The sequence below is a fragment of the Macrobrachium rosenbergii genome, chromosome 43 (assembly GCF_040412425.1).
Source record: "Macrobrachium rosenbergii isolate ZJJX-2024 chromosome 43, ASM4041242v1, whole genome shotgun sequence".
Classification (NCBI taxonomy): domain Eukaryota; kingdom Metazoa; phylum Arthropoda; class Malacostraca; order Decapoda; family Palaemonidae; genus Macrobrachium; species Macrobrachium rosenbergii.
In genome coordinates, this window is record NC_089783.1 from 14,726,787 (window position 1) to 14,739,323 (window position 12,537).

The window sequence follows — 12,537 nt, forward strand, 5'->3', positions numbered from 1 at the left end:
TTCAGAATTAGGTTTAGGGTTCTTTTAGGTGGTCGTGGTAATATTAAGACTGAAATAGCTTAAGTTACAGTTCTTTAGGTTAAGGTTCTTTTGATAGAAGGGCGGGGAAACTATGTGATTAAGACCAAGTAGAATAAGGTTTGATGAACTAAAGTGATAAGGTAGATAAGTTTCTGTTCTCTAAAATCACAACTTTTAAAAGTAAATTGTATTTTTCCTAACTATACAAACCTGAGGCCCTTTACATTAGGAATTACTTTCAGCGTAAGCTGGAAACAGCTGTTGAACTTTCGAACAAGGTGGTTAAGCAGTTAACTACCGTCTGGGAGGTGGGAGTACCGCCTGCCTGGATGTAAACATTCCAATTTGCCTTTCAGCTCAGGTATCTGATTGAGGGGTGGCATGAGGTGGGCATGAAATGTAATGTAAAGGACCTTGGGTTTGTATAGTTTGGAAAAATACAATTTACTTTTAAAAACTGTGATTTGTTCCAACACAATATACAAACCCTCGGTCCTTTACATTAGGAAGACTCACTGGTTGGAGGGAGGAATCTGACTGAGTCTCTATGAACTGACTGGAGTTCACCACAACGTTGTCTTCCCTTCCTGGTCGATAGAGTGAGGAAGGGAAAACTGCCTCTGACAAAATGATCGGGTTGTAAGAAACGCGGGATCAATTGTCAGACTTCTGGGTCCCTTTGCATGGAAGAGGAATTGTCAGTTCATGCAAAGTAGGCTAGGAAGAACTTGGAGTTGGATGACACTAAGGCAATCACAAGCATTGGGTTTGTCTTATTGTCATGGTCTCCTTCCCCAACTTGCAAGGGAAAGGAGTGGGGTTGCTTCTATAAACTTAATGGAAAATAGAACGGGAGCTCCCCTGGCACTTACCTGCATTGACTGCCAGATCCAGCATTTAATGGCATGTCCACTCCCTGCCCGTGGGAAGAGAGCCATGATGGGGAGAAAGAAGAGAGGCCAGTCACTCCACATTCATTCTCCCAATCACAACCGTACATCTTAGGCAAGATGCAACCTGTCCTGTTAGAGGAGCCGGGTAAGCTATACAACTTGTTGAGCAGCCACCACAGAACCCATGGAAAAAGTGTCCTAAGACTTGTGAGCAACATCCCAAAGGTAGAAGGAGGTGAAGGTGGTCTGTTGGGACCACACACCTGCCTTCAGCACCTGCAGAACTGACATGTTCTTCCGGAGTGCAAGGAACAGACCAATGCTGCGGACTTCGTCAGCTCTCAGACGAGGCGTACCAGTCTTCTTCTCCAGCAGCAGAATACGCTCTCCTTATCGTCTCACGAAGCAAGAAAGAGATGGCTCTTCGAAACTTCTTTCTTAGTCGAGCCAGTACCAACGAAGAGTCGTCGACACTCAGGCCAGAGACGTAGAGTCCTCTTCAGATAGCGCAGCAGCACTCTAACAGGACACAGTAGCATCTTGTCTGGTTCATTACCTGCAAAGTCCTCTCGGGAGGGGATCGTGAAGGACTCAAACCATGTGTCAGGGACCAAAGGATTCTGAGTCTTCGCCACGAAATCCAGGACGAAATCGAGCATAACTGATCCCAACCGCTTGAGTGTTTAATATCGAAGGAAAGTCTGTGTAATTCGCCAACTCTCTACCCTGATGCCAGGGCCAGCAGGAAGACGTCTCCAGGGTCAGATCCCTGTCTGACGACTCTCATAAAGGCTCGTACAGTGCACAAGCCAGGCTCCTTAGAACGAGAGTCACATCCCATGCAGGGGGCCTGAGATCCCTGGGTGGGCAAGACCTTTCGAAGCTTCTCATCAGTATGGAAATCTCGAAGGAGGAAGAGATGTCTATATAGAGGGATGAATGGATTTTTATTTAGCATTTCCCAACGTTTTGAGAGAGAGAGAGAGAGAGAGAGAGAGAGAGAGAGAGAGAGAGAGAGAGAGAGAGAGAGAGAGAGTGTGTGTGTGTGTGTGTGTGTGTGTGTGTGTGTGTGTGTGTGTGTGTGTGTGTGTGTGTAATTGTCGTTAGTGAGTGTTTCAGTTGTTGGAAGAGGGATAAGGGTCATTAGTTGAAGTTTGTTTACGGTGCTGTCTGTCTGTGAGAATGTGAAGGAGGGTTCGTTTGTTGTTGAGAGTCTTTAGTCAGAGCTAGTGCCGGTCAGTTTTTCTCGTGTTGGACAGTTTTCGTATGCTCTTCCGGGAGTTGTTGGTTTTTATTGTTGGTGTGCTGTTTTATTGTGTGTGTGTTCTGTTTCCTTTTTTTTTGTATTTCCTTGTTGTGTTTGTGGTTGTTTTGCGGTTGTGGTTGTTACGGCGGCCTTAATCCATCTCCCAGCAACTGAGGATCAGGGTGAGTATTGTGTGTTGTTTTTTTTTGTGTTTTGAATTCCGCCATATTGTATTTGGCGCCCAACGTGGGGCAACTGGTGTTACAGTTGCAATTAAGATTGGTGGTGGGTAGTGTGACTGGAGGAAAGGATGGAAGAGGAACTGGTGAGGTTGAGAGAGGAGTTGCAGCTGTCAAGAGAGGAGAATGCATGGTTAAAGAGTGAGAATGAGAAATTAAGGCTTCAGTTGGAAGAGATGGGATCATTAGTAAAAGGAGCGAAAGAGGAAATGAAAGGGGAGATGAAAGAGTCAGAAGAGGATGGATAAAAAGTTGGAGGAATGATGAAAGGTGTGGAAGAAATGGTGAAAGGTATGTTCAAGGGTGTTTTTGGAAAAGGGGCTGTTGGAGGCAGGTTCTCTGGAACGTGTGAAGGGGCAAGAGAGAAAGAAAAGGAGGAAGAAGTGAGTGGAAGCGTGAGTGATGAAAGTGATGTGGGAATAGGAAGTGAGGAACGAGAGAATGAAAGGCAGGGTAAGGAAAAGGGGAATGAAAAGCAAGGGAAGGAACAGAGGGAAAGTAAGGATAAGTCAGGGGAAGAAAAAGGGAAGAAGGGAAAAGGAAAGGTAACTGGTAAGAAGGGTAAGGAAGTGGGAAAGGCAGGAAAGAAGGGAGAGGGTAAAAATAGTAGTGATAGTGAGGTGGATGGAGGTGAATGGATAAAAGTAGATAAAAAGAAGGGGAAGAAGAGTGTAATGAGTAAGATGAATGTAAGTGCGGAAGTGGACTCTTTGTATTCGGAAGAGGGTATGAAAGGACAGAGTGAAAGTAGTGAAAGTGAGAGTGAAAGTGAGAAAGAAGTGAGAAAGGCTATGTATGTGAGGGAGGTACCCCAGTGTGAAAGGTATAATGAGTATGGAAGTAGGGATGTGCATGATTTCTTTAGGGAGTATGAAAGGTTTTGTCAGGATAAGTATGGGGAGAGTAAGAGAGTGTGGGCACGAGAATTAGGAGAATATTTGACTGGGTTTTTGCTTGATATCTATAGGGTTATTATGAGTGTGGGAGATGTTGAGTATGACAAGGTGAAAGCTAGACTAGTTGAGCAAGCGAGGCGTATGAAAGCGAGTGTTAAGTATAAGAGGAAGAATGGATTTGATGAGGCAAGAATGAAAGCTGGGGAAACCTTGTCACTGTATGCTTGTAGGCTGGAGACGTTGGCAAGGAAGAAGTTTGGGGATGATGGGATAGATGAATGTAAGGAGTTAGTACAAAAGTTGTTAGAGACAGTGCCAGATGGAGTGAGAGAATTTGTGAACTTGAAGCGGAAGGAGAAGAAAAGATGGACGAGTGAAAGGTTGACTTGGGGAGAAATTTTGGAAATTGTAGATTATGAGCTTGACAGGGTTATAAAAGAGAGCAGAAGTGTGAGTGTAAGGGCTGGGGTAGATGAGAGAGTGCCAGAGTTTGGAAGCTTTAGGGATGCAGTGTTGAGGGGCCCAATGAGAATGGCCGATAGTGTAATAGATAGGAGTGTAATAGCAAGTAATGTGGAGGTGCCAGTGAGGATGAATGGTGGGTTTGTAAGGGAACAACGGGTTGGACGGGTTAGGGATAGTAATGTACAAAGGGGAAGGTCGGTGAGTGGAAGTTGAGCGAAGTGTTTTAGTTGTGGGAAGGAAGGACATACAAGGAATGAGTGTAGGTGGGCTTTAGGAGCGTGTTTCGGGTGTGGGCAGTCGGGACATTTGGTAAGTGAGTGTACGAAAGATAGGGGGGTTAAACGCTACAGGTGCGGACAGGTGGGTCATATTGCTAATGGTTGTAGGGGTACCCGAGTGAATGTAATATGTGGCAACTGTGGTAAGAATGGGCATTATGCGAGAATGTGTTCAGAACCGAGAGCGAAGTGTGTTGAATGTGGAATGGAAGGGCATGTATCAAGTGTATGTAGACGAAAGAGGATGACTGTGACAGCGAATTCGGGAAACTGAGTGTGAAGGGGGTTCAAATGGGTGGATCCTCTAGGATGCAAGCGGTGCATGTGATACATGTACGTGAAGGGTTGTTGCATGAGGGAGGTTTTGCTGGAAAGACTGACGAGTGCATGAGTGTTCAAGTGTGTTGTAAGGGAGTAAGATTGATTGCGTTAGTAGATACCAGGTGTAGTATGAATGTCATATTTAAGAATGGATGTGAGAAATTGAGGAATACGTGTGAAATTAGAAATTGTCAGGGGGAAGTAAGAGGGATTGGAAATTTAGGGGTAGCAGTGGTTGGAAGAGTGTGTGAATGGTTAGAAATTGGGGGTGGAATGATGGAAGGAAGTGATTTTTGTGTGATTGAGAGTACGAATGATAAATATGATATTTTATTGGGATGTGAGTTTTTGAGAATGCATGATATAAGTGTGGATGTCGTGAGGGGAATTTTAGGAAAGGGCGGCAGGGAAATAACAAAGGTTAAAGGAGGGGATGTGTCTAAAACTAGTTTTGTAGGTATGGTAGATATTGCAAGGAGTGAAAATGATCTGTTGAGTGAAGAGGAAATTAAGCAGATGCAAAATCAGTGCATGAGAATAAGTATGTTAAGAGAGTGTGTGTTTGAGGGTGTAAGAGTAGGAAATTGGCCGTCTGAGTTAGAAGTCTATAAGCGAAGTGCTAAGAGATTTGTTGTATGTAAAGGTATAGTTTATTTTTTGCATCAGGAAGGAATGTGGGATGGGGAAGTGTATGTGCCAGTGTTTTCGGAAGATGCAGCCGTGGGTATGTGTTTATTAGTGCATGATAGGTTTGGGCATCTGGGGAAAAATAAATTATGGGAATGTATGAGAGAGAGATTAATAAAATTTGTGTGGATGTAGCGATTACGCGTGCGGACTGTCAGAAGGGTATCAAATTGTGCATGCGAATCCACCTGTGTTGTGATTGCAGATGAAAAAGTTATTTGAAATGGTTGTGATTGATTGTGTGTCGTTGCCTGTGACTGCTAGAGGACATGTGGGAATGGTTGTAATGGTAGATCATTTGAGTAAGTTTGCATATGCAGTAGCGATTCGGAACAAAAAGAGTGAGACTGTAGCGAGAATGGTGGGTCAAGTGATATTGCCAATGTGTGTGTGCAAGCCGACGCGAATGTTGAGTGACAATGGGCCTGAATTTGTTGGATGGGAGTTTGAGCAAATGTTGCGTGATTGGGGCATAGATCATGTGTACTCTACGCCGTATATGCCCAGTGCGAATGGATTGGCGGAACGAACGGTGAGAACGTTGACGGAGATATTACGTATGATGAGTGAATGTGATAATGATTGGGATGTAAATGTTGGGCGAGCGTTGTGGGTATACAACGTCACCGTGCATAAGGGTATTGGTATGTCTCCGTGCATAAGGGTATTGGTATGTCTCCGTGTAAATATGTGTTAAATTTTGAAAAGATAGTGAGACCGAGATTGGGTATATCTGAGAATGATAGGGAGGTATGGAAGAAGGCGCATGAAAGGTTTGAAAGTTACAAGGTGGGCGAGAAAGTGTTGAAAGAAGTAATCAAGAAAGGGCGGTTGAATGTAAATAAAGTGCGTGAAAAATTTGAGGGTCCGTATGAAGTGTTGGAAGTTGGTCCCAGTGGGCTTAGTTATGTTGTAGGGGAAGTATGTGTAGATGGTAGTGTGAGAGAAATACGAGTGTATCATAACCAATTGCGTAGATGGAAGGATGTACCGGAATATGTGAGAGAGAATAGGGTGTATAAATGGTTGAAATCGAATGTGGGTGAACCAAGTATGCATGAGAGCTTGTGTATGGAGGATCAGCAATTGGTTTTGATAGAGTATGGTAGGAAACGTAAGAAAGGGAAGAACGTAAGTGAACGGAATGATCATAAGTTGTGTGATAGGGGTGTGAGTGCCAAAGTGAAAATGAGTGATAAAGCGTGTAATACGGATGAATGGGATGGTTTGAATAGAACGTATAGCATATGCGGGTTTGATATAACTGAGTTGACTGAACGTGTAGGGGTGAGTGAATGGTTGGAGGTGAGCGAAAGTGTAAGAGTAAGAGAGCGTAGCAGTAATATACGAGTGATTGAAAGCATGAATGAATCATTGCAAGAATTGGAAAGGTCAATGAGTGAATGGGATGGGTTAGTTGAAGAATTGGGGGAGGTATTTGGGAACGAGTTAGAGGGTATAGATGAGATTGTGGATGAAATTGAGAGTGGTAATAGTGAAGAAGATAGCGTGAATCTGAGAGAGAATGGAAGAGAAAATGTAAATCTGAATGCTGCTGGAAGAGAGAGCGAGTCTGAGAGAATGATTGCGTGCCCGCGAACGCGTTCTAGAGGACCTGCTAGTGAGCATCCGTGGGTGTTTGCATAAGGCAATTTGAATGTAGTGTGAAAAGTATTAGTTGGGAAATGCTAAAAGGGGGGAGAACTATAGAGGGATGAATGGATTTTTATTTAGCATTTCCCAACGTTTTGTGAGAGAGAGAGAGAGAGAGAGAGAGAGAGAGAGAGAGAGAGAGAGAGAGAGAGAGAGAGAGAGAGAGAGAGAGAGAGAGAGCAAGTGTAATTGTCGTTAGTGAGTGTTTCAGTTGTTGGAAGAGGGATAAGGGTCGTTAGTTGAAGTTTGTTTACGGTGCTGTCTGTCTGTGAGAATGTGAAGGAGGGTTCATTTGTTGTTGAGAGTCTTTAGTCAGAGCTAGTGCCAGTCAGTTTTTCTCGTGTTGGACAGTTTTCGTATGCTCTTCCGGGAGTTGTTGGTTTTTATTGTTGGTGTGTTGTTTTATTGTGTGTGTGTTCTGTTTCCTTTTTTTTTGTATTTCCTTGTTGTGTTTGTGGTTGTTTTGCGGTTGTGGTTGTTACGGCGGCCTTAATCCATCTCCCAGCAACCGAGGATCAGGGTGAGTATTGTGTGTTTTTTTTTTTGTGTTTTGAATTCTGCCACATCTACTCCTTTCAGCTGCAAGACTAAGCCAAGTGCGGCGCGGTAGCCTTTTACAGCTGAAACGGAGAGAAGCTTCTCTCGGTGAAGGACGACGAGGAAGTCTGCGACCTGCTGAACAGTAGCTCCGACCGGAGAGATACCCCGTCCACGACACCAACCGCAGAAGATGGACCACTTCCCCTGGTATACCGCTGCGGAGGATCATCTGAGGTACCCGGCCATCTCTGTTGCTGCGCGACGCAAAAAACCTCCTGCTCGCAGGACATGGTGGATGACCTCCAGCCGTGAAGATACAGAGACTGCACTGCCTGGTGGTACCGCTCCACGTGGGGTTGACACAGCAGGTTGGGCCAAGGGGGGATCTCTCTCAGCGCCTTGGAGAGGAGAGCTAGCAGGTCGGTATACCTGGGTGCCACCAGAATCATTCTGAGATTCGGAGTGATCATCACTTGGCTGATCACTCTGCAAATCAGACAGAACAGAGGAAAGGCGTAAACGTCGAGGTTGCTCCACAGGTGCTGGAACGCGTCCTCTGCAGTGGCCCATGGGTCCGGCACGACAGAGTAGAAGACCTGAAATTTTCTGTTGTGCCAGGTGGCGAACAGGTCGATGACTGGACGCCCCCATAGGTCGAATAGCCTTTCCGTCACTTCCGAGTGAAGGGACCATTCGGTTCCAATCACCTGATTCTGACGGCTGAGCTTGTCTGCCACAACATTCCTCTTGCCTGGAATGTACCCGGCTGACAGCTCTACCGAGTGAGCCACGGCCCACTCGTGCACTTGCATCAGCAACTGGTGGAGCGAGAGGGATACTAGACCCCCCTGCTTATTGACGTATGCCACTACCGTGGTACTGTCGCTCATCAGTACCACGGAGTGTCCTATCACTCGAACCCGGAACCCTTGGAGAGGCAGCAAGGCTGCCTTGAGTTCCAGGATGTTGATGTGAAGGCGCTTGTCGTCTCGGTGCCATACTCCCAAAGTCAGCAACTCCTCCAGGTGTACGCACCATCACTCAGTTGATGCACCTGAGAACAGCAGCGTGTCCGGAGGGGGAGTATGCAGGGATACTCCTATCAAGAGGTTCCTGTTGTCCATCCACCAGCGAAGGTCCTTTCTCACCTCCTCGGAAAGAGGAACAAGAAAGGACTGGGGGTCTCGGAACTGGGACCAATACTCCTTCAGTCTCCAATGTAGAAACCGCAGGTGAAGACGGCCATGAGGTACCAGCTTCTCCAGCGACAACAGGTGACTAATGACGACTTGCCATTGCCAGGCTGGCTGCTCCTGTCGTGACAGGAACAGCTGTGTTGCCTGCCTGAACCTACTGATATGAGAATCCGAGGGAAAAACTTTTGCTGCTACCGTGTCTATCAGCATGCCCAGGTACTTTATCCTCTGCTTGGGGGTGAGATCTGACTTCTCGAGATTCACCGTGATCCCAAGATCACGGCAAAACTCGAGAAGTTGATCCCTGTCCTGCAGCAACTGCGGGCAGGAGCTCGCCAGTCATCGAGATACCTCAACAGATGTATCCCGTGCGAGTGGGCCCAAGCTGACATGAGAGAGAAGACTCTTGTGAACACCTGGGGAGCGGTCGAGAGCCCGAAGCAGAGTGCCCTGAATTGGAAGACCGTCTCCCTGAGGATAAAGCAGAGGTACTTGCGAGAGGACGGATGAATGGGTATTTGGAAATACACATCCTTCAAGTCCACCGTAAGCATGAAGTTATCCTCCCTGATGGAGGCAAGCTCGGATAGTGCTGTTTCCATCGTGAACCGAGTCTGGTGAATGAATCGGTTCAGGGGAGGGAGGTCTATGACTGGTCTCCATCCCCCTGTGGCTTTCTCTACAAGGAAGACACGGCTGTAAAAGCCTGGAGACTGGTCCGACACAACTTCCACAGCACCCTTGCTCAGCATGGCTTGCACTTCTTGCTGTAGTGCAGAGCCCTTCAGTGTTCCTCGGACATATGTGCGAAGACAGACCGGAGTAGGTGAGGGGAGGCCGAGACTCAAAAGGTAGTAGATATGCCTCCCGAAGGACATCCACTATCCAGGTCTCGGCTCCGTGTCACTGCCATGTTGCCCAATGGCTCGACAGGCACACCCCCACCTTCGGCAGCATTTTGGAGAGAACGTCGCCCCTAGTATTTCCACTTCTTTTTCTTCCCCTTGCCCGCTTTTCCGGACTGGAAAGCAGGCTGAAAGGGGCGGGAAGACCCACCCTTTCTAGAGGAAGAAGAAGGCTGGGTGTTTCCACAGGATCCCTTTGAAGACTGGGACTTCTTAGGGGTCGAGGAAGTGCTAGCCTGACCTGACGGCCTGGCGGCAGTGGAACACGAAAACCCGGAGGTCTTGGCCACTGCCTGGTGGACAAGCCAGTCGCTGTCATTGGCCCGGCGCTTGTCCACCGCAGCATCCACCAACTCTATAGGGAAGAGAGAGGCAGAACCCAGCAGCAGTCCATTCCGCAGGGTCATTGCCGACTCTGACCCCACAGACCTGGAGAAGCAAGAAAGAATGGCGTCCCTTCGCTTCAGGACCAGGTTAGCCCACAGGTTTGCCATCTGGTGGGCGAGGTAGATGGCCATACCTCCAGACTGGCACAGTCTCCCAAAAGCGGAGTCCTCCCAGGGTATGATAGTGCCCGAGGAAGCAGCCACTTTGGATACTGTGAAGGACCACAGATCCAGCCAGAAGACTGCCTGGAAGGCTGCCATGGCGGTGGCTTCCAGGGTTGTGGCTTCTTGCTGAGAGAGGGAGATGCTCTCTGCAGTAAGTTGCTGCAACGAGAGACCCAGATCTAGGCGAACCAGGTCCGGGTCAAACTGCTTAGGCAGCAATGACCTCTCTGATGGTGCGCAGAAATGCTTCTGGCGAGGCAGAGGAGGGGGAAGACGCTTGTCCGAGCGGTTCGATCAGAGAGAATTATCCTGCCCAGTCACAAGACTACTCACCTGATCGAGTACCCCCTCGGCAAGCGTGTGCCACGGCAGCCCCACCGAAGTCTTGGGTTCCTTCTTGGGTCCCCAGTAGGATTCGAGGCGCGATGGACAATCCATTGACGAGGCTGTGGTCCCTTCCCCAAGGCCATTGTACTGATGAATCCGAGGTTGTTGTGCTGATGAATCAGCACAATTACCTCAGCAAACGTCCTCTGTATCTCCAGGGTGTCCGCATCCTGGGGAAGAGGACCTATGAGTTCTTTCAGGGTGCGGTCCTCCCGACCTACTCTCCCCGCAGGAAGGAGAACCTCGGCAGACCCCCGTGATCCTTCCTGCACCACGCGGGTGTAAGACCTGGCCGAACTGAGAACCGAACCAGGCATGTACGCCCCTGAGGTAGAACCCTGGGGAGACAACTCGCCAGAGTTCTTCCTGTCCGACTCGCGCCCCCTGGAAGGAGCCCAGGAGGTAGAGGGGACAGGCGAGGAGGATCAGGTGCTCCCACTGGCCTTGCTGGCAGAGCCAACAGGAGCAGTGGCTGGGAGCAGTCACCAACCCACAGTGATGACGGCAGCCCAGGTCTAGGAGAGCTCTTTTGCCTGTGCGAAGTGGTCTCAAGAGGAGAGTGGAGCGGCTCGTGCGAGTTGAGCTGTGCGCTCGCCTCCCCCGAGCCAGGCTGGCCACACAGATGTGGCTGGGGACTGGGAGGAGTTGAGCATGCGGTTGGCTGGCGCGAACTTGCACTGTCCTCTGGATGTGCCCCAGTCTTCTTCGAGGCCGATACCTCTTGGGAAGACTGAGCAGGGGACCACCTCTCTGCTTCTCCAGGTCTCAGGACCCCGAGGGACCGGTGCACCTTCCTGAACCTGACTTGGTACTAGAACAAGTACCAGCAGGAAGAGTCGAGGCACCTGCATGCCCGGACTCTTTCTCTTGCTCTGCCCCTGAGTCTGTGCGGAGAGAGGTTTCTCCCGTACCAGACTGGGGTACTCGGATTTCTACTCGGAGCGACTTACAAGCAAGTGTCCAATGCGGACCCGCTGGCCTTAGAAGCAGGTTTCTTCAGCGCAACAGGGGGAGTGCAAACCGTGGTCTGCACGCCCTTGGCTCCGGATACGACTGACCCCAAGGGGGGTCAGCGCAGCGGTTCCCTGATCCCTGGATCAGTAAGAGCCAGCGAGAGATCCCACTGCCTTCCCTGTGGAAGGAGGCAGTCTCTTATAGGTCTCGGTGCGAGACTTCTTGGGGCGGGGGGGGAGAGACAGGCTTCTTCCTCCTTGGCTGGGGAGTCTCGGAAGGAGAAGAGGAAGAAGAGGCAGCAGACGATGGCGATGACAACAAAGACGAAAACAAAGCTGACAACACCTTCCCCGATCTCTTCTTCGACTTCTTCCTCGCCATCTTCCTCAGGATCATAGTCAAGTCCCCAAACCACAGAGGAGCAGCAGAAGGCATGGGAGCAACCAGGGGGTCCACGGAAGCAGGCGCAACCAGGGGGACCACAGAAGCAGGAGCAACCAGGGGGCCCACTGAAGCAGGCACAACCCAGGTAGCAGAGATGGTGCTTGGGCCAGCAGCCACTGGGGCAGATACAGCAGCGTGGGAGCCAAGACAGTCCAGGGACGAAGCCAGGGTCAGAGGCATGGGTGGCGCATGGGGAGCAAGGCCAGGCTGAGTGTCAGGGAAGTGAGGAGCTGAAACCATGGTCAATAACGAGCATGGGTCAGCAACAGGAGCAGGCATAGTCATATAAGGCACCGACATCACCATGTGCAGGGGGCCAGGCAGAGACAACGGGGCCAAGAACCCAGGAGGCAGCAGCACGGAGTGGAATGTGGCAGGCGCGGCCGAAACCTGGGTGTCGGGGTGCGAGGCCACTGTCACAGGCAGCCTGCCAAAAGACAAGGTGACAGTCGTGGTGGTGAAAGTGGTGGCTGTGTGGGTCGTCACCAGAGCGCCTGACAAGTGTGACACCAGGCCCTCCAGCGACGGCATGCCAGGCAAACCCAGGTGCAGCCAGGCAGATGTCAGATCGGGTACCTGGCCAACAGAAGATGCTTCCACCCCCAAACCTGAGGATAAAATCGGGTCAAAAAGGGAAGCTTCCACTTGCTCCAGGGGGAGAAATTCACCCCCGGAGTGAGGAGAGGCCCCAGAGAGGATGTCCTGAGCAACAGCTCCCCTGCGGCCTTCCACACCCGATGAAATGAATGAGGGAGGGGAGGGGGAGTCCTCACCCGAGGGAGAGGCAGCAAGAAGGGGAAGCTTGCTGGGAAGGAGAAAGGACCCCGATGGATCAGCCACCATAGAAGTCGTTGGGGGCGT

General features: G+C 49.6%; 1 protein-coding gene across 3 annotated transcripts in view; it reads right to left on the reverse strand.

The window, feature by feature from the left end:
• The window catches only part of LOC136828589 (1-acyl-sn-glycerol-3-phosphate acyltransferase delta-like), a 136,753-nt gene that overhangs the window by 106,932 nt on the left and 17,284 nt on the right, over positions 1-12,537 (reverse strand). The window lies entirely within an intron of this gene.